The sequence below is a fragment of the Balaenoptera musculus genome, chromosome 4 (genome assembly GCF_009873245.2).
Source record: "Balaenoptera musculus isolate JJ_BM4_2016_0621 chromosome 4, mBalMus1.pri.v3, whole genome shotgun sequence".
NCBI classification, from domain to species: Eukaryota; Metazoa; Chordata; class Mammalia; order Artiodactyla; family Balaenopteridae; genus Balaenoptera; species Balaenoptera musculus.
This window is the reverse complement of record NC_045788.1, coordinates 97789881-97816431: the sequence shown is the minus strand read 5'-3', so window position 1 is coordinate 97816431 and position 26551 is coordinate 97789881.

Genomic DNA, 26551 nt, shown 5'->3' with positions numbered 1-26551 from the left:
ACTTATCTTCCTTTAATGTAGTTCCTTGAGGGTTAGAACCAGCCTGTGTCCTCCCTCCCCCTAAACCACCCCTCCCAGCAAAGTACACAGTGGTTTGCACTTAGTAGACCAATAATTAGGTAATAAAAATTGGATGACCAAGAAAAATAAATCAATTACTTTTGCCTTCATGTATATTTTAACTTTCTGCACTATTGATTCATGAGTAATTAAAAGAGAAGGGTTTCAAAAATTCATAAAGATCTTTTCTGTAAAAAAAATATATATATATATACACACCAATATTTGTAAACTGAACAATATTTATCTTTAAATTTCTGTGACCAAAACTATCTGTGTGACCACAGAATTGTTAACTGGTTATTTTTGTCATTTAGAGTCATTTTTTATTTTCTTTCTCTTTCCTGGCTCACTTTCCTTCATTAAGTCTTCCTGGGAAGTTTCCCTTTCAGACTGGGTCAGAAGGCTGTGGCTTTCCTACTTTCTGTGAGGCAGCCCACCAGAGGAAGATGCTAGCTGACCAGGAGGGGTAGAGATAAGATTCCTCTGAGGAATAGTTGAACTTTAAGAATTATTCTCCAATGTTATATGGAATGGCATTTTGAGGTGGTTAAGTCAGAACTGTGGTCATGGGAGGGAATCAAGATTACAGTAGGAAAGTTAAAGCAGTCAAAAGCTGAAGCAGAAATGATCAAGATTTAAGGAGCTGGGCTTCCCTGGTGGCACAGTGGTTAAGAATTTGCCTGCCAATGCAGGGGACACGGGTTCGAGCCCTGGTCCGGGAAGATCCCACATGCCGTGGAGCAACTAAGCCCGTGCATCACAACTACTGAGCCTGCTCTCTAGAGCCCGCGAGCTACAACTGCTGAGCCCTCGTGCTACAACTACTGAAGCCCGTGCACCTAGAGCCCGTGCTCCGCAACAAGAGAAGCCACCGCAATGAGAAGCCCACACACCGCAACGAAGAGTAGCCCCCGCTCACTGCAACTAGAGAAAGCCTGCACACAGCAACGAAGACCCAACGCAGACAAAAATGAATAAATTTATTTAAAAAAAAAAAGATTTAAGGAGCTATCTGGGAAGAAATTCTGACTCCACAAGCAGCATTTACCAGTCTACCCATTTTGTTTCATGCCCAGAATTTTTGGAGAGATGATAAGAGAAGAGGCAGGGCAGGAAGAGGGGAAGTGCTTAAATAAAGCTTGCCATGCCAAAAGCTTTTAACTTCCTTATATGTTCCCTTAACTAAGCAACAACCCATAATTCATATGAAAAATAAACACAACAGCAGCCATTTTCACCTAAGAGTTGCACTCTATAGCTGAAAGCTACCATGTGTTTTCCCAGCACATATGGTGTTACTAATGACCTGGAATATGGAGAGATCTTTCCAATCCCTCAAACAAAAGCAAAAGTGGCCACATCAGTAGGCAGCACTAAAGAGAATTTTGAGCTTCTTCAGTATTTAAGTAATTAAGATGGCCCAGAATATATCAGTCTGTTATTAAGCACAGATAAAAATGAAGTAGTTTCCACAATTTGAAGATGCATTCCCCTTCTTATCTTACTTGTATCCTCTAGAGCAGGGGTCCCCAACCCCTGGGCCTTGGACCAGTACTGGTCCTCAGCCCGTTAGGAACTGGGCTGCACAGCAGGAGGTGAGCAGCAGGCAAGTAAGCAAAGCTTCATCTGTATTTACAGCCACTCCCTATCGCTCAGATTACTGCCTGAACTCCACCTCCTGTCAGATCAGCAGCGGCATTATTCTCATAGGAGTGAGAACCCTACCATGAACTGTGCATGCGAGAGATCTAGGTTGTGTGATCCTTGTGAGAATCTAATGCCTGATGATCCGAGACGGAGCTGAGGCAGTGATTCTGGGGAGCAGCTGCAGGTACAGATTATCATCAGCAGAGAGGTTTGACTACACAGAGGCCATAACAAATCAACTGCTTGCAGACTCATATCAAAACCCTATCAGTGAGTGGCAAGTGACAATTAAGCTGCATCTGGTGGCAGGCTTTCTAGTGGCAAGGGAGTTGATGTTCTTCTGTTGTACAGCTGCATCTGGTGGCAGGCTTTAAGTCAGAATCTGACACTTATTTTAGTCCTCACATAGCCCACCCATTATTTTATTTACCACTTCCATTTGAGCCTCTTTCCCACACTGTGCACTTGTCTCAGTCACAGTTTTGGTAAGCCCACAAGCTAACCCTATCCAAAATGAGTAAAAAACAAACGTTGCTGGAGAGCTTCTTTGAAAAGGGGGAAAGACCCAATGATGAGACAGCAGAAGACTCTAAGACTGCCAACAAAAAGAAAGCTGCATTTAAGAAAATACCAAGAGTCCTACTTAAATTACGAGTTCATTGCAACAGGCGATTCACCTTCTCCAAGCCTGCTTTGTATAATATGTGGCGACTGGCTATACAACGAAGTCATGAAACCTTCAAAACTGCTTCGCCACCTGGAGACCTAGCACTCTGCGTTAAAAGACAAGCCTTTGGAGTTTTTCAAAAGAAAAAAACGTGAACAGAAGCAATTATTGAAGGCCACCACTTCATCAAATGTGTCTGCACTGAGAGCATAATTCTTAGTGGCTAACTGCATTGCTAAAGCTAAGAGGCCCTTTACTATCGGTGAAGAGTTGATCCTGCCTGCTGCTAAGGACATTTGTTGTGAACTTTTAGGAGAGGCTGCAGTTCAAAAGGTGGCACGTGTTCCTCTTTTGGCTAGCACCATTACTAGACGAACTGATGAAGTAGCAGAGGATACTGAAGCACAATTGTTAGAGAGGATTAATGAGTCGCCGTGGTACGCAATCCAGGTTGACGAGTCTACCAACTTTGACAATAAAGCAACAATGCTTGTTTTTGTGGGATATATTTTTCAGGAGGATGTGCACGAGGATATGTTATGTGCAATTTTGTTTCCAACCAACACCACAGCTGCAGAACTATTCAAGTCCTTGAATGATTACATCTCAGGAAAACTGAATTGGTCATTTTGTGTAGGTAAGTGCATGGACGGAGCCATGACTGGACGGCTTTGTGGTTTCACTACTAGGGTCAAAGAGGTCACTTCTGAATGTGAATCTACGCACTGTGTCATCCATAGAGAAGTGCTGGCTAGCAGAAAACTGTCACCTGAACTTAATGTTTTGCAGGATGTGATTAAAATTATCAACCACATTAAAGTACATGCTCTTAACTCACGTCTGTTTGCGCAGCTCTGTGAGGAGATGGACGCAGAGCACACGTCTTCTCTTATACACAGAAGTGAGATGGCTTTCTAAAGGTAGATCACTGGCCAGAGTTTTTGAGTTATGAGAGCCGCTCCAGAGATTTCTTTTAGAACAACAGTCACCACTGGCAGCACATTTCAGTGACACAGAATGGGTGGCAAATCTTGCTTACTTGTGTGACATAATCAACCTGCTCAATGAACTCAATCTGTCACTTCAGGGGAGAACGACAACTGTGTTCAAATCGGCAGATAAAGTGGCTGCATTCAAAGCCAAACTGGAATTATAGGGCGACGAGTGAACACTGGGATTTTTGACATGTATCAAACATTAGCAGAGATTTTGAAAAAGACCAAGCCAGGGCCTTCTTTCTCCCAGCTGGTGCATGATCACTTATCTCAGCTTTCAAAAGAGTTTGAGCATTACTTCCCAACCACAAAAGACCCCCGAACCGGGAAGGAATGGATCCACGACCCATTTATGAATAAGCCGGGTGAATCAACTTGTCCATGCTAGAAAAGGATCAATTGCTTGAGATCACAAATGACGGTGGCCTTAAAAGCATATTTGAGACAACTTCAAATCTCCATGCATTCTGGGTTAAAGTCAAAGCGGAATATCCTGAGATTGCCACAAAAGCACTGAAAAGCCTGCTTCCGTTTCCAGCATTCTATCTTTGTGAAGCAGGGTTTTCTGCAGTGACAGCAACCAAAACGAGATTATGGAGTACACCAGACATAAGCAACACACCTTGGAGGTCACTGTCTCCCATCACCCCCAGATGGGACCATCTAGTTGCAGGAAAACAAGCTCAGGGCTCCCACTGATTCTGCATTATGGTGAGTTGTATAGTTATTTCATTATATATTACAATGTAATAATAGAAATAAAGTGTACAATAAATGTAATGTGCTTGAATCATCCCAAAACCATCCTCCCCATCCATGGAAAAACTGTCTACGAAGCCGGTCTCTGGTGCCAAAAAGGTTGGGGACCGCTGCCCTAGAGGTCAAGCCCTGGACTTAGAGTTCCAAGAACTGTAACTGAGCTCCAGTACCACTTAGTACCTTGTAACTTTGGGCAAGTTACTTAGTCTCTCTGAGCCTGAATTCCCCCACCTACAAAACTGGAATATGTTTATCTGCCTTAATTAGACAAAAGAGGCTTTGTGAGGCTCAAAAGGAGAAATGGATGCGAAAGCATTTTGTCAATTATAAAGCACTTCACAAGAAATTGTATTAAATGGATTATCTGTTGGTGGGGGCCCTTTGATGATCTTTACTTGAGTTCTACCAACTATTCAACAGTTGATCGGTCCCGACATGACCACCATCCAGCCCTTGGGCCAATCTTCCATTGCCTAAATACAGCACCGAGTAGGGTATGAATGAATTGAGACCAAAATCTGTGTTCTCCTTGTTCCTGACAGATCTCCTGGTAATTAGAATTCTAGAGTTGTTTTCAAAGATAAGTGTTGGGAGAGAAGTCATAATTGCATCAGTTTAGGTCCTTAAACTGTAGGGAACTGTCTGTTTCATGTATTTTATTAAATTATTTTTGGAGAGCCCAAATTAAATTACGTAAGTTTACGTATTTCATAAGAATGTACATAAATATTCATGTTCTTTGCTCAAGTTCTAGAAAACTCTTGTGAAAAGTATTCCTTTGCCCCTTGGATTTCAGTAAAGATGTTTTATTCTTCCTTTTAAACCATTTTGAATTATGTTCCACGCCAGCAGTGTATGTTACATATCCTGCCAGTCAATAGCTAGACTGCAATGGCATTCATCCAGATTCTCATTTGTACATAAGTTGTTTTAAAACACGTTCTCTATATTACATCCTAATCTCATTCCCAGCAAAATATACATGATTCAATATAATGCAAATAATATGATGATGAGAAAAAGTTACCAAGGAGCCAAAATGGTGTTATAAAGTCTTACTATAAAATCCATATGCTCACTCTGAAAATGTTCCAAATAAGCACTAGAAACTGACAGTTTAATGTGGTACTGAAAAGGTCAGATCAAGAAGCAGGAAGGCTCAAGAAACTGAAGCACATGCAAAAGAAATAGTCAAAAGAGTATCAGAACTCCTGTAAAGAATTCAGTATAACATGAGGCCCAAATTTCTAGCCCCAAACTTAATATACTTCTGTTCATATCAGAGACAAAATATCCTATCTGTATTAGAAACATTGGAAAAGCAGAGTAACATAGGTATTGTATGTTTGCACTAATCCAAATCAATGAAAAATTTAGCCACAAGATTCCTTCCTTAGAATTAATAAATGTGAACAACTAGATTATAAATTTCCCCATATATCAAGATTTTATACATCCATCTGCCGTTTAATTCACTTGTCTGATGAGAATTCTTCATGTGCATGATACTTGACTATGTTCTCTATACAGTTTGCTGCTGGCTGTTTTAGGATAATGTTTCAGGCATGGTTGTTGGCTTGTATATTCCCATGGTGCTTTTTCAGGATGAATCTCTTAAATAATTTTTTCTTACTTAAGTATAGCTTCAAATGTGCATCTTATAAAAAGGAACATGAAGGATTTGCCAAGGCCTTTTTTTTTTTTTTTAAAGAAATTCACGTTCTTTTATTTATTTATTTATGACTGTGTTGAGTCTTCGTTTCTGTGTGAGGGCTTTCTCTAGTTGCGGCAAGTGGGGACCACTCTTCATCGCGGTGCGCGGGCCTCTCACCATCGCGGCCTCTCTTGTTGCGGAGCACAGGCTCCAGACGCGCAGGCTCAGTAATTGTGGCTCACGGGCCCAGTTGCTCCGTGGCATGTGGGATCTTCCCAGACCAGGGCTCGAACCCGTGTCCCCTGCATTGGCAGGCAGATTCTCAACCACTGCGCCACCAGGGAAGCCCACCAAGACCTTTTAATTATTTTAAATTTATGGTCTACTACAACACCATCCCTATATTGCACGACATTCCCATATTCCAGATGGAGAAATTGAGGCAGAAAAAGGAAACTCTGATTCAGAACATTCAGTGACTGAGTCCAGAGACAGAACTGATGTTTCCAAATTCCAAATTTACAAGAGTTTTCTGGAGCTGCCTTAGAAGACCTTCCTCCAGGCATGATCAGAACTCTGACACACAACTAACTGCTTTTAAAAACAAGACAATGGCTGCTGGAACTCCCTCTAAATGGCATGAGTGAGATCAAAAACCAATAGAACCGAACAACCTTGGCCGAGGCTACATGACAATTCTGACAGTAAAACTCTGAAATGCAAACAGGCAACCATTTAGCAGAAAAAAATTAGAAGCTTCAACATGTTTTTCAATCCAACATAAATCAAAACAAACATTCATGGAGTCATGAGATGCTTCCAAACTGGCCTGGACAAAGCATATCACTAAGCTGCAATATAAAATAATCGAGGAGAAGCCCTCTTCCTTGAATGAGGCAGCAGACCCCAGGGTAATGTGTCCTTCCCTCTTCTAGTTTTCCCACCAGTGTAGTCAACTGACTCAGTCTGAAATGGAGCTGCTGCCTCATGCACTGGGTCCCATGGGAAGTAGCAGCCAACCCTCAACCTCCATTTAAATGAGAACAAGAGCCAACAAAGTGTTAAATCAGATATTTTCTGTATTGAGGAAAAGCCCAAGAAAAACAAAAAGGACCAGAGAAATCATAGGGGGAAAGTAAGCTATCCCAGCATTCTCCTACCCTGGGATGAGAAGTTGGCACAATGACAAGAGGAGACGGAATTCTGAGGATTCTTTGGTTTGCAGCTACTGCTACATACTCGTATGTTTTGATTCAAACTTTATTAACTCTTACAGCAACATTGCATAATAAGAAATTGGCTTTTAATTCTAAAATTGAGAGACTATTTCTGCCTCAAAAAGTATCCTAATAAATTAAGAATTAGAAAAAGACATAAATAACAGTGTCAAAGCAATCAATTCTAAGTCTCTAAAAATGATAGTAATAAAAGTAAAAATCCTAACTTGCTAGCTCAGACACACTGCTCCCTCCTTTCAACAACGTTTGTTACAGCATAGGTGCAATTTTATGTCTACTTCACAATGTGTTTCATGATAAATTCTTCCTCAGTTGAGGGGTCATTTTGAAAATATTTTGAATGGCAAAGTGCAGAATTCAGGGCAGCGACTTCCCTGGTGGTCCAGTGGTTAAGAACATGCCTTCCAATGCAGGGGACGTAGGTTTGGTCCCTGGTCGGGAAGCTAAGATCCCACATGCCATGGGGCAACTAAGCCCACATACCGCAACTACTGAGCCCGCGCGCCACAACTAAGACCTGACTTAGCCAAATAAATAAATAAATAAATAAATTATATATATATATATATATATATATATATATATATAAGAATTCCAGGCAAACTAAAGTATGTAAAACCAAATTTTATACAGCTCCTAGATTTCTAAATTGAAAGCTATTCGAAGAAATTATCTGTTCACATATATACTAGTATTCCATCTGTTACAAATTCATGACTTTTTGAAAGGAAATGGTCCATTAGGAGCATAGAATCATAAAGCTGATAAACTAAAGGGTTTGGAGACCACCGACTACAATCCCCCCAATCGAAAAAGGAAACTGGGTTAATAAGCCAAATCCTAACCTTCAACATGACTCACTCAAATAGAAAATAAATCTATTAGCAACTTGCTTATGACCTTTTAAAACATGTTGCAGGATCTTGCTTTTCCATTAAAGGCTCATTCCATTCCTCTCCCACTAACTCCAAAAAAGAATTCAGATTTGACATCTTGTAACTTGCTCCCTTAATATAAGAAGCCATGTGTACACTCAGCAAGTTCTTTGTAATTCTGATTCTCATACATTTTTATTTCTATTTTCTCATCCCTTAAAAGATCTTTTTCAAAGTTGTGTATGGGAAATGTGTGTGTGGGGAGGGGTTAGAAATATCATGAGCACAAAGGAAATCTGAGTAGATGTCCCTCTGTGGCCATTGGAAGAAAGTAATGACTAGTATTCATCGCTGCATGTAAAGAATTTTCACTGCTGAAATCATTGTGACATTTCAAGGAGAAAAAGTCCCCGGATACCTAAATAGTTATAGCGAATGTATCATACATTACACCAACTGGTTGTGTTCTCTTCCTGCAAAGAGAATGTATTAAATTCGTAAACAAGAGCCACTACATTAGAATGTGCCAGCTCATGGAGTTCCTTTCACCCAAAGAAGAGACTCCATTTGATAACTATTCTTCTACGCCAAATAAATCCAGATCTGAAAAGCATACTTTTCAGTAAAGTTGAAGGGCAGATACAAAACAGCATGATTTCTGCAAATCCTTGGAAACAAGACAGAAGCTTACCTGTCAAGGAACTGCAGAATCTGAAAGGTCAAGACCATCTTGTTCAAAATCCTCACTTCAAAGATGAGAAGCCTAGAGAGGTGAAGAGCCCTGCTCAATGTCACAGACAATAAAGGGTGTTTCCTAACTAGAACTCTGAAGGCCAAGCTGCTGGAGTTCTCTAGTCATTCTTCTGACTAGTTCTGTGAGAGGACATAGGTCAGGTGATTAATTGTCCTTCCTGAAATCAGAATGTGACCTATATGTTTACTTGAATTGACTTTTTCACCTGTGATTCTTGGTTGGGACTCACCTATCATGTTGAGCTGATACTCACATGTTTATAAAATAAGCCTAAACTCCAACTCCTCCAGACTATTACTATTAAAAATATTTATTTTGTTCCCTCAAACTCTGTAAACCTGCTCTTAAAACTTTGACATAAAAGCCCCACACAAGAGTTGTGAAAAAAAAAATTTATTAGATTTATAGATAGAATAAGATTTGAGATCTAAATTTAAGATTTAAATTTAAGATTTAGTCTGAACTTAAAAGCTTAAAGAAAAAAAAATACTTCATTGCTTCAATATATTGAATATCTTAGAAACCAAGTCGTTGCAATCAGTCCTTCATGAGCACAGAGGATGCCCTCAAGGACCCAGAAAACTCCTACTGCCTTCTTCTTGGGATTTGTTTGAACTGAGGCAGGGTGAGAGCCTCCCTTTCCCCACCAGGCCTGAGCTGAGAAGCTGGTGGCCCAGGGCCGTGGTGTGAAGCAGGCTTACTGCTTTGAGAGAATGAAGGGGACGTGGAGGGTGTGTTCTGGGTATTTTGATCCTGGGTTCCAGTCAGCCCTAGGGCCAGTTCTGCTCCCACCTTTATCATGAGCAGTTTAGGTGAACCAAAGCATTCTCCTTATTAGCCTTAGCTGGTTGGTTTGGGTCTTCCAACTAAAGAGTCCTAATTACTGTTGAGTAATGAAGGGAGAGACCTATGTTAATGCCCTTGAGGGTAGAATTAAGCTGTATAATTTGGGGAAAAAAACCCATAACGACACATATTTAATATTTGGGTCCTCATATAGCTTCTTCCTGAGGAAAGTTTTTCTCCCATCTTCTTGCCTTTTGACAACTCTGCATGTTTGACCCCTCTCTGCCCTCTCCAGGGATTCCTCTCACCAAAGTCAAGGACCTGGTGGCACCAGGATGAGCCAGAGGGCATGGTGTGGACCATTTCCTCCTCCTTTCTTCTTCTTTTTGGTTCTGGGATATGAGGCAACCACAAGTCACTGTGGATTTTTTCTCAGCTTATTATGTGACTAGTCTCCAGATTTAAAAAGAAAATACTCTGGAAGAGTTGTCAGTCTCTGATGAAGACATTAAAACTGTTTAAGCCCAACAGAGTACAGAGTTAGGATGGTGCCTGCATCCTAACTTCAACAGCTGGGGGACTATGGTGCCATTAATTGAAATTAGAAACTCAAAGGGGAAGATTTAAGGATAAAAAGGGTTCTGTTTGGTACAAAAAGAGTTTGAGGTGCTGAGTAATACCCCATAGGTAGTGTGGTACATGGTTCTAAAGTTCAGGAAGCCAACTGGTGTTGGAGTAGCATGTTTTAAAATGATTGCCATTAAGTTGGTTTCTTATGTTTTGACTCCAAGTTGCTCGTTGTAAGGCATTTTGCTAAGTGCTGGGTAGGGCACTGTATCTATTCTAGAAATGAGTTTGGATCAAGAAATAGAAAACCAGCATAGAGTTGATCAGATAGATAGTGATTTCTTTCTTTTTAAAAAAATATATATAACTTATATTTTATTGAGATAAAATTGACATATAACACTACTAGTTTTAGGTGTACAACATAATGATGGGACATATATGTCTCAAAATGATTACCACAATAAATTAACATCCATCACCAAAAAAAAAAAAAAGTCCCACACACTACTGTATATAAAATAGATAAACAACAAGGACCTACTGTATAGAGCAGGGAACTATATCTTGTAACAGCTTATAATGGAAAAGAATCTAAAAAAGAATACATGTATAACTGAATCACTTTGCTGTACACCTGAACATTGTAAATCAACTATACGTCAATAAAAAAATAAAAAATTAAAAAATAAATTAAAAAATTAAATAGAAAATTAAAGTCTCACCTATAATTTAAAGAGTATCTTAAATCAATCTCCTCCATGATTTCCTGCAGTCTTCAGCTGGAAAGGGAACTTTCTAAGCCCTAGGATACCTAACTTACACCTCTTATTTAGCATTTGCTACATACTTCCTTGTACTGCTGTTATTCATATATGCATTTCATCTGCCTTGTTGTGTCTAAAACACCTAGAGTTTAGGTCAGGACAGTGCCTCTCCCTCAGTTATACTCCTAAAATACGTTTGTCTTTTGGGGAAGCCCATCAGCCCTTTGGAAGTCATTATCTGATTTGTATCATAGTGAGTTACTTATGGATCTGGATCCTGCAACAAATTAGGAAGTCTGCTGATTTTCTACCATTGTGTGTTTGTTGTTGTTGTTGTTGTTGTTTTTAAAAGCTCCCATGGCACTTATTTTTGTATCCTACACTTAGGGAAATTAAGTACTAAAATAACATCATGCCTGGCATAAAGCATGTGCTCAAAAAATATAGCTCTAGGGCTTCCCTGGTGGCGCAGTGGTTGAGAATCTGCCTGCCAATGGAGGGGACACGGGTTCGAGCCCTGGTCTGGGAAGATCCCACATGCCACGGAGCAACTAGGCCCGTGAGCCACAACTACTGAGCCTGCGCGTCTGGAGCTTGTGCTCCGCAACAAGAGAGGCCGCGACGGTGAGAGGCCCGCGCACCGCGATGAAGAGTGGCCCCTGCTCGCCGCAACTAGAGAAAGCCCTCGCACAGAAACGAAGACCCAACACAGCCAAAAATAAATAAATAAATAAATAAATAAAATTAAAAAAAAAAAAAATCCACCTACCAATAAAAAAAATATATATATATATAGCTCTACAATACTGTGGAAATCTTTCTAAGGTGCTATTATAACACTAATCCATTCTTTGAAAAGCTGTGCAGTATTCCATAGCATGAATAAACCCACTTTATCCAGTCATGTCCCTATTGAGAGTTCTTTGTTTCCAGTTTTTGGCCCCTACAGAAAGAAAAAAAAAAAAATGCTGCAATAAACAGCCTTCCACACTAAGTTCTGCTATAACATGATATATGCATCGCTAAAAATCACCTGGCTATGCAAAATTGTGCAATAAAAACCACAGGGCTTCTGCAAAGTATGGGGTTAGGGAGCACAATGTACAAAAACCTTCCCCCAGAAAGCAACATATTGAAAACTAGGACCCTAAAAAATGGTAGCACAATTTCACACATGATTAATGGTTAAGAAATACATAAATACTGCAATAGATATGCCACTCAACCTTGAAAAAGACCTGAAATCTGCTTTAGGAAATGGGCATCAGAAGGGTTGTTGCTTGTGCGTTATCGTGAAGTGGTGGAAGGAGGGTTATCTGGAATCAGATGGAAAGCTATAACGCCAGATGTGGACGGGTGTAGCTCCTAACACACACAGTGAACTAAGGTAACTGGAGAAGTATGAGGTGTATTTTGTGTTTTCCCAGGCAGCTGGGTTCAGCTGGGTGCAGTTTCCTGCCATCCCTTAGTATTTTTTGCAAAGGAAATTGTGCATAAGCCAAAGCGAAACTCATATGTTATGCTCAAAGTGTTCCCTAATATATCAATTTCATTGGAACAAATTCACATTTTCAGAGTAAAGTGTTATAGCAGAAGTGACTGCATAGGTATCTTTAGATGCCAGTGCTTTCATTCCTGTGGGTTAGATTTCCAAGACAGAGATTGATGGGTTGAAGGATTTGTGCCCTACGTCGGTTTTTAGATATTGTCAGATTGCATCCTAATCAGTTTTAAAATTTTTAAGATATTTTCTATTTTCATATCCTCAGAGAAAACAATTCAGTCCCAGACTCTACACCCATTTCTTCCCCAATTTGAGATAACAACTCTCCGACTTCCAAGAAGAGACCATGGACCCTGATTTGTACTAGCCAAAGCAGCCAAATGGTTAATTTAAAGGACCAGGTATTTCCTGGGAAAATCAGGGAAGAAAGCTACTCCTATTTACCTGCCCTTCACCTCTGTCTATGCTGCTAAGAAAGAGAAATAAAAGATTCTTCAGACCCACAGGTACATTTTTTTAAAAATTTTTAAATCTCTTTTGAAAAAGGTTGAACTACATAAAAGAGAGAAGGAAAATAACATTCACTTATGACTCTACCAAGTGGAGATAAGCATTTTTAATATATTGGTGGGCTATGTCTGTGTGTTATGACATCATGTAATATTTAGTTTATCATGTCACCACTATCATTAAGGTGCTGCTTATTAACACTATATACCTGCATAATTCTCCATTTTACAATGTACCATAATTTACCTGGACATTTTTCTATCGTTAAAAATTAGATTGTTTTCAAACGTATTCTCTCTCTTCCACTGGTATTTTTCTGTGTATACAAATACATATGTGATTCTTTCTTTTATATATATATAATATAGTCATATGTAAATAATTATATGTAATTACTTTTTAGAATAATTTCCAAGAAGAAGAATTTCTCAAACAACATAAAGAATACGTTTAAGGCTAATGACATAATTTGTAAAATTCCTTTTCAAAAAAGTTACACCAATTTACAGTTCCACAAGTCCAGCCTTAACCAGATTTTAACATTATCTTTTGTGAACCTATCTTAATTTGATGTTTGAAATATTACATGTTCTCATAATTTGCATTTCTATTACTTGTAAGAATAAAATATTTTATCCTGTTTAACTCACTATCCTCTTCTGAAAAATTTCAGGCTCTGTATCATGCCCTTTATTGATATATTCAACTTTAAAATAATGGTACTAATCCTTTGTCTATTGTATTTACTGTAAATATTTTAACAGTTTATTGTTCATCTTTTTGTTTTATGAGATTTTATAATAGAGAATTTTACTAAAGTTTAAAAATGTTATGAGATTTGTCAGTTTTCCTTTGGTCACTTCTATTTGTTTACAGTTTGAGGATTTCTTTTTAATTTTTCAATTTACATACAGTAAAACTCACTCTTGGTGTACAGTTCTATGGGTATTAAAAAATAAATGGAGCCCTATGATTACCATCACAATCATGATAGAGAACGGTTCCATCACAGCAAATGTTCCCTCCTGCGCCCCCTTATTGTCAGCAACTACTAAGCCTTAATTCCCAGCAAACGCTACGCCCTAATTCCCAGAAACCACTGCTCTGTTTTCCATCCATGTAGTGTTGCCTTTCCCAGATGTCATATGATGAAATCATACAAGCTGTAACCGTTGGGGTCTGGCTACTTTCACTTAGCAAAGCAAATTTGAGATCCATCCTTGTTATTGTGAATCATAGTTCATTCTTTTCATTGTTGAGTAGTAGTTCATGGTATGAATGTACTACAGTTTGTTTATCCCTTAACTAGATGAAGGACCTCTCAGTTGATTCTAGTTTGAGGCAAATATGAAGCTACTGTAAACATTTCCATACAGAAAACATAAGTTTTCATTTCTCTTGGATAAATACCTAGAATAAATTCTGGATCATGTGGTAAGTATATGTTTAACTTTATGAGAAAATATAAAACTGTTTTCCAGATAACAGTAGATTTTTGCATATCTATCAGCAGTGCCTGAGAGCTCCGGTTGCTCCAATCCTGGTGAGCACCTCGTACTGTTACTTTTCTTTTTAGTCATTCCAATAAAGTAGTATCTCATTATGGTTTTAATTTGCATCTCCCTATGACTGATGAAGTTGAGCATCCTTTCTTGTGCTTATTTACCATCTGCATAATCTTCTTTGGAGAAGAGTGTGTTCAGAGGGTTGTTGTTGCCATGGTTACCCTCAGTGAACCTCAGGCTTCAAACTGAGGTTTGAAGAACTACTTTGTGTTTACGGTGGGGATAGTTTCCCCAGATGGGTTTTCTCAACATCTAATCCGCCCTCAGTCTTAGGTCTTCCCTTTGCATTAACCTTAGAGAAAGTATGGTCCCACACTCTTGAAACTCCCCCAGGAATTTTCCACTAATATTTGTTACTTGACATTTGTTGGCCTAGGGTGGGTGTGTGGGTGTGTTTGTGTGTGTGTGTGTATGTGTGTGAAGGGGTGGAAAAGGGTGGAAGCCTCTGTTCTGATAAAGAATCAGTTTTAGACATGCACTTTACCCTGGATCTGGAGCATGTGTTATCCTCAGTGTCCCTGCCCCTCCCTCAGGGATAGAGGATATTTTTCTATTCACTTCCCCCAGATGCAAACACTTCTTTACCAGTGCCCTCCTCCCTGCCACCCACCCCCCCCCCCACATAAATTAAGCCTTTGGAGGATATAAGAAAGAAGTGTCCTGGTGGGGTTTTGGACATTCAGCAGTGATAGAAGCTCTATCAGTCTTGGTGAGTGGGAGCCCACGCTCTCGGGCTCATACATAACGGCCAGCACTAGGAAGACCATCGTGTTTGATGCTCCCTGGTAAGAATGAATATCTGATAAAGAGATCTTTGCACTTTTTTCCCCACCCCATAGATCTTTCCATGTGCCTCTTCCCCAGACTTCCTTCTAATATTCCAATGTTTCTCCTTTCACCACACCTACTCCACCCTAGTTCAACCACAAAACCATTAACAACTCAGGAGTCCATGTATATTCTTACCTCAAGCTGCTTCTCTTTCCACATAAAGTAGATGACTAAAGCTCTGCTCATTGAATTTTCCCTCACTACTGTCTCTCAGGGTTATCCCAAGTGGGGCTTCAGGGCAGCAGTAATCCTTTTCTAACTTGCCCCTATATATCAAGTCTACACTTACATGAAACAAACTCTTTTTTCCTCCCTCTATTGGCTGATTTTAAGGAACCCCCATGATTGGAAATTGAATGAGAGGCTCTGGTGCAAAGTTTTACATGGCAAGTGAGTACAAAACCACTTGCTCTTGGCACTTCCTTGGTGATCCAGTGGTAAAAAAAAATCCACCTTCCAATGCAGGGGACACGCATTTGATCCCTGGTTGGGGAACTAAGATCCCACATGCCAAGGGGCAACTAAGCCCGCGCACCACAATACTGAGCTCACACGCCTCAACTAGAGAAGCCGAGTGACGGCAAACTACAGACCCCATGCGCTCTGGAGCCCGTGTCACAACTAGAGAAGAGAAAACCTGCACGCCACGGCTAGAGAGAAGCCCGAGTGCCAAAACAAGCGCCACAATGAAAGAGCCAACATGCCACAATGAAGAGCTGATGCAGCCAAATAAATAAATAATTAAAAAAAAAAACCTGCTCTTGCCTGACCTTAGGTGTGACACTCCCTTCTTTTAACAGATTACTGATAGCTGTCTGACCTTGTAGCTTGGCAAGTCAGACAATACTCTACTCACAATGAGCAGCTCTAGCCGCAATATCACCCTGTGTCTCAAGGTAATACACCCCACTTCCACTCACCCCTAGTAGCAAGCCAAGGGCTGTTTTCCAAACGGTTTATAGCTCATTGGCACAGATGCATTACAATATCTGATGCATTACAGTAATTGCAGATGATATGGCCCTGTTTCAAAATCAGAGAGGTCTACATTGTGACTCCCCTACTGAAGATTTTCATACTTGTCACATGCCATCTTTTCTCACCACAGATAGTTTTATTACCAAAAGGTCTGCTGGATTGCAAGCCCGATTGGCAGGGCTGCTATACTATAGCCTAAGCTTCTACAGAGGCCTTTTCTGCTCTGGGCCTCACTCAAAGCTGGCAGTCTTTTGTGTGAGCTGGGAAATGGGTCAGAACAGTATACCCAAGTATGAATATGCTGCCTCCAGAACCAAGGAGCCCATCCAGGCATTAGGCTTCATTCCTAATAGTAGGCGTTTCCTTCACATTTGAGAGTGTCCTAGTCACCTCATTAATGTGCTGGGTCACTGAATCTTCAGAGTTTATTTCCTACTGTGTATCTTACCAAGGCCTCCGACATTCTTGTTTGTCTGGTACAATTAACATGGTATCAGCAATAGATCGATGTGATGTTTTATGGGACATCCAGGTGGCCCAGATCCTGTTGGTCCACATCACGACAGAAGGTAGGAGAGCTAACAGGGCCCTGGGGTAAGGCCACAAATGTATGCTGTTTTTTATCATGTGAATGAGACCTGCTTCTAATCCTCCTTAATAGGTATGTGAAATAATGCATTTCTTAGATCAGTGGTTACATGCTTTGTACCTGAGGTGCTTTGTTAATCTGCTCTAGCAAAGATACAGAAGCTATAATTGGAACTACCCCTTGACTGATTTGCTGCCATCCTCTGGGATCCAGTTCTTTCTTTTAGGGGCCAGACAGGTGAATTAAGTGAAGATGTGATAAGGAACTCCTCTTCTGCATTCTTTAAATCTCTAATCGTGGCATTCATAACTGTCACCACCCCTCTACCTGAGATGTGTATTGTTTTGTCTCGCTGTTCTAAACCCAGGCTCAGAACCCAATATGTGTATTCTGCCATCTACCATGTGTGGCAGTTAATTCAGGGACGGGGGTAACTAACAATGGGGTGAGTCCATGGCTCTAGTGAGTCCATGTGAGCAAGACTAGGGCCAGGGCTCCAGCTCTTACCAGCCCCTATATAACCCCATTCTAACAAGGTACCATGGTGATTCTCCAGACCCTTTTGTATCAGTGTCAGCTTGGGCCCTGTGTCCACTAGTCCTCAAAATGTCTGGTTATTACCCTTTTCCCAATGAAGTTATCTGAGTAAATAGTCAAGTTCCTTTGGGGAAGGACTGAGGGAATTACTGCTATATACACTTGCCATGGTGTTTCAGGATTCTTCCTAGTAGAGACCAGGCCTCTCCCTGTGTCAGTGGGTCCAGGAAGCACAACTTTTGTTCGGGTGTCTGCTTTGGCATCTTGATTATTCATTCTTGATTTGTTTGTGTAAATTAAATAATATCCCCATTGGCTACCCATCTATTCTGCCCCTGGGAACGCTGAGTGTTTTTCAACCGGGGCCAGAGCCCTCTGCAGGTAAGGGTCCCTGGCTGCCATGCTGACTGTGGTATTCATTATGGTAACTGCACCCACCTTGCTTATTATGGTTAGTGCTACCACCTGGTCTATTTACCAGCCTCCTCTTAAAGAGGACAGCTACCCATTGGCTTCTCAAGCATGCAGATACACCTCTCACAAGCAGGTGTTTCATCACCTAGGTAAATGACATGTCGTTCGGGCTCTAGCCTAGCTTAGAGGTCCACCCTGCTGGCCCTGTCCCCTCCAGCCTTTTGATCCCGCCTCCTCCATCAGCCACAGAAGTCCTGACATTTCTACTTCACTTCACGTGGGCCATCATTCCTCCCAAGCCTCCAAGAACCATCTTAGGAGCCTATTCGCCCCATCTCCTGCGTTCTTGATAGGGTGTTAAATCCTGTAACCTGGGAGAGTGCTCTCATGGAGATAGGTTTTCCCTTATCCAACCTAATGGTCTACCTCTTTGCCTTGATCCAGCACCCTAAGGACGGACACACACACACACACACCCACCCTCCTGGTTCCTGCCAATACATATTAGCCTGGCCAAGTAGTTCCTTGGGTTTAAGCCTCTTTGCTCCCTTAGCAGGCGCAGCACTCCTTGACCGCTTTATATTGTGAATTAACCTTAGGTCTTGGGCCAGTGTCCAGAAATGAAGGTAAGGATAGCACTGAAGGGAGTGTGTGTTGTCTCTCAAAGCCTGTGTGTCATCTTCAAGCAGCAAGAGGGACTACTATCTAACAATGTGGAGTGGGCCACTTCTGTGGGCCCAGAGTTTTAGGAAATCTGAGGACTCAAGGTTTTGGAAGACAAACACAGATGTCCCCATTTCAAGTCTCCGGTCCTACTACTTTCTAACCAGGGCCCTAATCTCAGTATACCAGACTTGCTGGGGTTGAAAATTCAACCTTCTCTGAAGTTCCACTACCCTCATAATCAACCCCTGGGCTTGATCTTCAACTTTTTCTTTCTCTAGTTGTAAGAGATAAAATTTTACTTGTATTCTGTCAAGAAGACCCTCTGGCTTGCATACTTTACCTTAAATGAGTTATTACCTCTTAGCCCTTGCCTTTCTCCAATGCACTGCTTGCACATAGTAAAAGCCATCTGATTGCATTTGTCTGATAATTACTACTTTACCAGAACCTCTCAAATGCCTAAGATATTGTGCCTGGCAGGGCATTCCCTTCCACTGGATCCTACCCTGGTTCACCACTTGTGAAAGTTCTAAATGCACTGCTACGGCATCCCTCCACCAGGGATGGGGTTCTCATTGCCCTCCAGACAGCAGGTAATCCGGCTCCAAAATTCCATTGTACAGTCTGGTTCCTCAGACCACTCCTGATACCAACTAGTATTTAAGTTGGGTTCCCCAGAAAACAGATTCTAAGGCTGAACAACACCTGTAAAGGAGTAAGGAAGGAGGACTGAGCAAAGGGAGAAGTTGAACTTCTGCAGTGCAGTTCTAACAGGGGCCTTAGCCAATCAGGAAGCCCTGGATCTACAATGGTCCTTCAGAGTTTTCTAGAATTAAGGCAAGGAGGCCAAGTCTTTAAGGTACACCCACATAGACCAATTACTTAATTGTGAGCTGTCTCCAGGGAGTGGGTGTAACCTTGAGCAAAGAAGCTATCTTTATTCTAGAGCAGTTTCCAAAGAGATACTCAGCTGTGAGATATCTGCAGCCATTACTCCCTGCAGGCGTGGGAACAAGGGCTACAGACCTGCAGGGAGAATCTGGGTGACCCACTACATACTTCCACAACAACAACAAAGTGATAGTTGGAAAACATGTTCATGGAGGTCAGTATAATGATCAGGTAGGAGAAAAAATGATGTTACAAATGGGGAAGTCTATAAGTTCAAGCCAAAGGGGAGTTTGAATATTAAAATTATCAGGAAAGATGTTCATAAAAATCATCATAATGAACAGGTAGAAGAATTAATTGTATTATAAATGGAGAAATTAATATTAGATAGCCACCAGTAAGTAAAAATAGGACCAAACAAACACTGGCCAAGAGATAAACTCTCCTAAGCACAAGATGTGTTCTGAAGCTGCACAACTGCCCCACCTCTGAATCAATCTCCATCTTAAAGTTGCTGTGCTGCATCTACACAAATGTTCATCTGTCTTCCTTCCATGCTACTACTAGCTGTGCTCAGCCCCACAGGCAGGAACAGCAGTAATGGTGGGAGGTCTTGGTTTCCAAATTGATATTGTTTTGTGCAATTACACCAACCAGCACTATTCAGTCAGCTCTCTGCTTTAAGTGGGATGATGAGGGCCTAGGGGATGGGGTGTGGTTTCTGGTTCTTCGTGTAAGGAGCTTGGAAGCCATAATCCCATTCTAACAATAAGTGAAAAGCTGAAAAGACAACAATCAACAACTCATCCTGTATCCATAACAGAGGAGAGGACACAGGGCAAACCACTGCCCCCAGGATTAGAGAGACAGGCAATTATAAGGAATTACCTTTGGGAACGAAGTGCAGGGCAGGAAGCCGGGAACTGTAATTGACGAACTGATGGTGGTTCAGCACGGACAAGTCTGAGAGTTAAAAATCTCCACGGAAATCCAGTAACAGGGGGATTTACCTCCAGGAACCCGACCAGATTCCCTCATAAAACATCAGAGAAAAACCCTCTCACGCTTCCAGCAGAGGGAAGCAGAAAAGGAACCATTTTGAAATATCCCACAATGCTCTGTTCTTGATAGGCTTGCCCTCAGGGGAAACTAGTTAACCAGAGCCTCACCTGCTGGGTATTAACAAAGCCTAACTGACTTGGGGGAAGGGAAATACCCAACTCCAGCCCACTCTAGCCATCCTGTCCCACCAAAGGAGAAAAAAAACTGAGAAACGCTTGTGAAGTTCACAGTGCAGAAGCATAGTCTCACCAAAAGACTAGTGATTGGACTACAGAATGCTTCCCCTCCTCCACGCCTCACCACCTCGTTACTACAGGCTTATTTACAGCAGTTCCTTTTACCTGTTACAGTCATGTTCAGCTACCAAGAAAAAATAACAAGACATACCAAACAGCAAGAAACACACTTTGAAGAGACAGAGCAAGCATCAAAACCAGACATGGCAGGGCTGTTGGAATTATCAGACCAGGAATTTAAAACTATGATTAATATGCTAAGGGTTCTAAGAATAAAGTAGACAACGTGCAAGAACAGATGGGCAATGTAGGCAAAATCCTAAAAAAGGACCAAAAAGCAATGCTAGAGATAAAAAAAACACTGTAACAGAAATAAAGAATGCCTTTGATGGGTTTATTCAGGTAAGGAAAGAATCTCTGAGCTTGAGGATGTCTGAATAGAAGCCTCCAAAACTGAAAGCAAAGAGAACAAAGACTTAAAAAAAAGAACAGAATATCCAAGGACAATTACAAAGGGTGTAACATACGTGTAATGGGAATACCAGAAGGAGAAGAAAGAGAGAAAGGAACAGAAAAAATGTTTGAAACAATAATGATGAGAATTTCCCCCAAATTAATGCACATACCAAACCACAGATCTAGGAAGCTCAGAGAACACCAAGCTGGATCAATACCAAAGAAAAGAGATTGAAATTACTTGAGTCCTCTTCCCTCCCATCTGAGGGTTTTTTTTTTTTTTAATTGGAATATAGTTGATTTACAATGTTGTGTTAGTTTCAGATGTACAGCAAAGTGAATCAGCTATACATATACATACATCCACCATCTGAGGGTTATTAATCAGCATAGATTATTGTAGGAAGTGTTGTCGAACCAAAGTTCATGTGACTGATGCACAGTGAGGCCAAACAAACTGAAATGTCAGAGTTCAGAGCAGAGAAAAGTTTATTGCAAGGGCCAAGCTAGGAGAACGGGTGGCTCATGCTCAAAAAGACCCAAACAGGGAAAAGTTTTTAAAGGCAAAATATGGAGTGAGAGCTGCAGGGTGTGTGACTTTCTTCTGATTGGTTGGTGGTGAGGTAACAGGGTGGTGCTCCAGGAATCTTGCACTTAGCCTGAAGTTACCATCCTCTACCTGGGTGGGAGTCTTAGTTCCTGCAGAAGAACTCAAAGATATATTGTTATGTATATTCCTTGAGGAGGAACTAGGTTTGACTGCTTTTCCTTCGTTTCTGCATTCCCTCATTTGCCTGATTAATAACTGTTTGAATCTGCCCTTTGGAACGCAGGGAAGGTCTAGGAGGGCTGAAGCCTTTTCCCTACAAACAAGAAACAGGGGACACAGAAAGGCTTTTGTACCCAGGAGGGACCCACAGGCCCTGCTTGATTTCAGAAGCATGCTTTTCAAAATTCTGCAGCCTGGGTTATTCTTACCAGTTATCTGGATCAGTCTTCTTCATCCAATTTGGCGTGTAAACTACTCTAGTTAGAGACTCTTAAGACCCACCAGTCCCACTTCTGTTTCTCCTGACAAAGAAAATTCTTAACCCCGTTAATGGTAGGAGCAACACCATTTTATATTAAAAGAGTCAAATGAGGTGGTTTCTGAACTTTATTAAAGTCACAGATAAATTATCATGCTATAAAAATTATAGAAGTTATTATATTGTAAATATAAATATTCTACTAATCCTCCCAAGGCCAACTTTCAACTCTCATGAGAACTGGCAATATTGAGACAGGAGGGAAGGAGGCAGGGCACAGCCATTAAAAGAATGTCACATCCATTGAGAAGAAAAGGATACAACAAAAACTGGTTAGACTCTACTAGGCTCCAGATGGTGAAAGATTCAAATTCAAGTAGACCTTGAGCCTCATTATGCGCTTGTTGTAATGCATAAGCGTGCTCAATGACACACCCACAGGAGCCATGACAGTTCCAACACTGACCATAAAAGGCCAAACAGTGGGCAGTGGCCCAATTCCTGGAAATCTCCACCCCTTCCCCAAAATAGTTAAAATATTCCTCCCACTAGTTAGCCTATGAAATTACCCAGTTCATAAAAACTAATCACCCCATATTCCGGGGCGCCTCTCACCTTCTGAGACGGCACACAGTATCTATGGAGTGTGTATCTCTCTAAATAAACTAGCTTTCACTTTATTATGGCTTGCTCTTGAATTCTTTCCTAAGTGAAGCCAAGTCCTCCCACTTTGGCGGCCCATTCCAGGGACTCACGGAGACCGGGGCTGTGACCATCCTCTCACGTCCCATTCTCCTGCAACAGTATGACCTAGCCTGGTCTTTGGATTTAAATAAACCTCAGTCCTGGCTCTGCTATCCTGTAACTTTGTTTTTATGGGCAAATCATTTAACTTGTCTACACTTCATTAGTCTCTTTCATAAACTAGATATATTAATGATACCCACTTCATTGAGTTGCAGTAAAGATCATTTTGCAATAGCATAAGCAAATAGCGTTGGACCTGGCACAAAGAAAGCCCTTCATTAATGATACCTATACCAACTGGTATTATATTTAGTGTACGAATTACTATTATTTGTGTTACTATCAGTCACTGTGTAAGCAATCTCCTTTCTCGGTGTTCTTGGGTTGTCAGAACACAGCTTAACAGAAGCAAGAGTTCATCTTTTCGTGTTCTAAATTGTGGCCCTCCAGAGGAACAGCAACTCAACCCTGCTTGTTTAATGTGGTTTGTTCTGCACCATATGCGTGTGGGCTATTAATAAATGATGTTTGTTGATGATGATGAGTTCCTAGAGACAGAGCTGTGTTCAGCAGAGTCACTACATTATGCTTGGCCTAACTTTCTGCTACTCAACTCCAGGAAGGCTCTTGTGAGCAGTACAGAAACTTCTGAAAATTTCCATCTGAGGTGAAATACCACTGCCAGCAAGCCTTGTGAAAGGAGTCATTAACCCTCACCCTTTTTTCTTGTGGCTCCTTCCAAACTGACCCTAGGAGGACGTTCTCTGCAGGCTGCCTGGCCCTCAGCAGTCCCGTGCATTCCACAGCAGCGCTATCTGCCATGAGCTCAGTGCGCCAACTCCCAAAGTCCAAACTATGGAGAACAGTTTACCACGACTCCACCTAAAGGAAAAACAAAACCCCTTAAGGACTCACAGTCTTCAGGCCCTAATCCCTGCAAAATGAGCCTACAGTTCCAGGGTCTCAAACAGGGTTCAAACTTTTTTGAAATGTTTGCATTAAGAACAGTGACATGTTAAACACCAAGGCTGAAAACTGAGATCAAATGCAAAGACTTTTTTCCCCCCATAACTTACATTAAAGTGACTGGGAGGCAAGAAGGGTTTTTTATCCAATGGGGATCAGGCCACCTGAAAGAACACAGGCTCTTTTTCATAGGTAGCTCGCTTTCCGATCCAAGAAGAGTTTTCGACTTAGTTTTGCGTTGGTAAGTTCTCCTCACTACTATAAAACTATATTTACCAGCTGTATTTGAATTAAAAGTCTCTTTTGTTTCCAACGTGTCCCCTTATTTTTAGAAGATAAAGAATTTCTTCTAGGGTGAAACGTTAACCTTCTTACCTAGGAAACTTCTACCCTCCTGCCCAAGAGTTGTAGTTGGAAAGGGTCTAGTGACCCCTGGTACAGCCTTCCCAAGTAAGGATGCTTTGGACAGAGTGCTGTCAATGAACAATGCTTCCTTTCAGACAACCTTGGTTCTCCAAACACAGAGATAGCTGTGATGCTTTGCCAGATCTAGAGAGAGCCCCTGCTTCACGGTGACGACCTGCACTGGCTGCTGCAACGTTATGAGCTTTGCAGACAGTCTGTCTCTGCAGGCTTGGACCTGGTTTCTAAGGTTCACTGAGACTATTGCCTGAAATAGAGGGGAAGAGTGAAAAGAGATTCAAGAGAGCAGAAGAACATCAAATCACATTTGGGGGCAAAGGGGACACAGGGAGAGGCTTCAGATAACTGTGCATCGCCTTGGTAAACAACAACAAGCCTATGGGTTGAACGTTGCAAAAGTCACAGAAATGAGAAATCTTGCCTTGTTGCACCTAAGTTTATGTGTTTGCTGTTACACTCCAAGCCACTCTTTGATCCATTTGATCAAATTGTATAGCCACTTGATCAATCATTTCATCAAGCTTTTAAATTCATCCACAGAGACTTTGCAACATTATTCCAATTTTTTTCTTTTTTTCTTTTTTTTTCATTGTGGACAAGTCTGTTGTTACTGGCAATGTGTGCAGGAACTAGTCCTGGTGACCTCTCTGTGAACCCACCTAAAAGTCAAAATTTGCAATTTCTTGTGCAGTGTAAAGCTGAGCTTTGACCTTGAGGACTTTGTTGTGGTGGCTTTCCCCAGGAAATCAAAGAGACTGGTCATTTCCCAAGTCCCCAGAAGCAGCTCTGTTGTGAGAATCTCTCAGGGGCCTCTGAGTAAGAATCTTCCAACTTAAGGGTTCAAGTACCAGTTTTCTTTGGTATACAGAGGCTATAAACTAAATCTCAAGTCTTTCAAGAGGTGAAAGGAAGACAAAAGGAAGAGAGAAAAAAAAAAGAAGAAAACTGTTTCTGAGAGAAAAAGAGGTGAGATAATATAAAACATAATAGGAGGGGGTAGGTTTGTGCTGCATGACCATAGCAGTATTTCCATCCTTTGGGAGTGTCTCATTTCTTTTGTCAGCCCCCTTCCATTGTTCTTGCCGGCTCTTCTCATGTAGAGAGCAAATACTTTCTCTGCCAATTACAATTGAATCTCTTACACCTCTGCTGGGAACAATCTGTAGGTTGGACTTTACTCCAATTTACTTGGATGCCCTTCCTATTGGCCTTATTTCCATTGTGTATCATTTATCAGCTCTCCCTAAGAAATTAGGTACTGCAAATCTACACCTCACTCAGATGTTGACATAACTTTTTGTCACCTGCAATTCTACTTGTAAAAAGCAATTGTGTATGCAATCAGATGTCCAGAACCCAGCAGATCATCTTTACGATACACTTCAGCAAGATGCTCAACTTGTAGATTTATTCACCCATATCCTTCTCCTCTTGTTTATCCAACCCATGAGACCACTTCTGTCTCTTAGAAACACATGGCTTTGTGAGGGCCAGGATCAGTCAGTAAGTATTTACCTTTATTTGCCAAAACTTTGTTAGATAAACAAAATATATATCATGAACAGAGCTAAAAAAGACACTACAGGTTTAGTCTAAAAGTGTCCTGTCTCATACAAAGAAATGGAGATCTAGAGAGGTAAAATAATTTTTTCAAGTCATCCTACAATATTGTGGTAGGACTAGGACATGAAAACAGTTCTTATCACAACTGCTGAGCTTTCACATGTTCATGGGGCTTCCAACTAAGTTGCAATGACAACTTAAATTCTATAACATCATAGCCCCAAAACATTTCCATGTGAACTTACATAGTCCCCTCTAGTTAAAAAATTCTATGCTGTTTGAAAATGCTTATTGATGCCTCATCTTCCTAATATTTTCCACAAAAGCAAACTCTAAAGAGAAAGTTAATGAATTCTTATATTCTTTTCATTGTTCAAATTCTCACTCACCCCGTAGGTCCTGGGAAATCTTCCCTATCAACGGTCCCAAAAGAGTCATAAAGTAACACACAAGTCAGCAGGGACCTCAGTGAATGCAGAGCTGCATTGTACAGGAAGTCTGTGATGAGGAAGCCTCAGAATTGTTTACAAGAACTGAAAGATGGTAACCCTTATTCTGATCAGTAACAGTTCTGGTAAATTAGGCAAATAAAGCATGCAGTCAAATCCAAGCTAATCCATTCACTGCTAAACACATGTGCCTTAAGTCTGGTCCAAGGTCCCTTCAAAGCAAGCATGCACATGCGTGTGTGCATACATATGTGTGTGTGTGTGTTTCATCCACACAACTTTCACTTACTGAGAATGTGTAGAACAACTACAATGTGCAGAATAGAGGGACTTAGAGAAGAAACGAGAGCACAGTCCCCGTGTT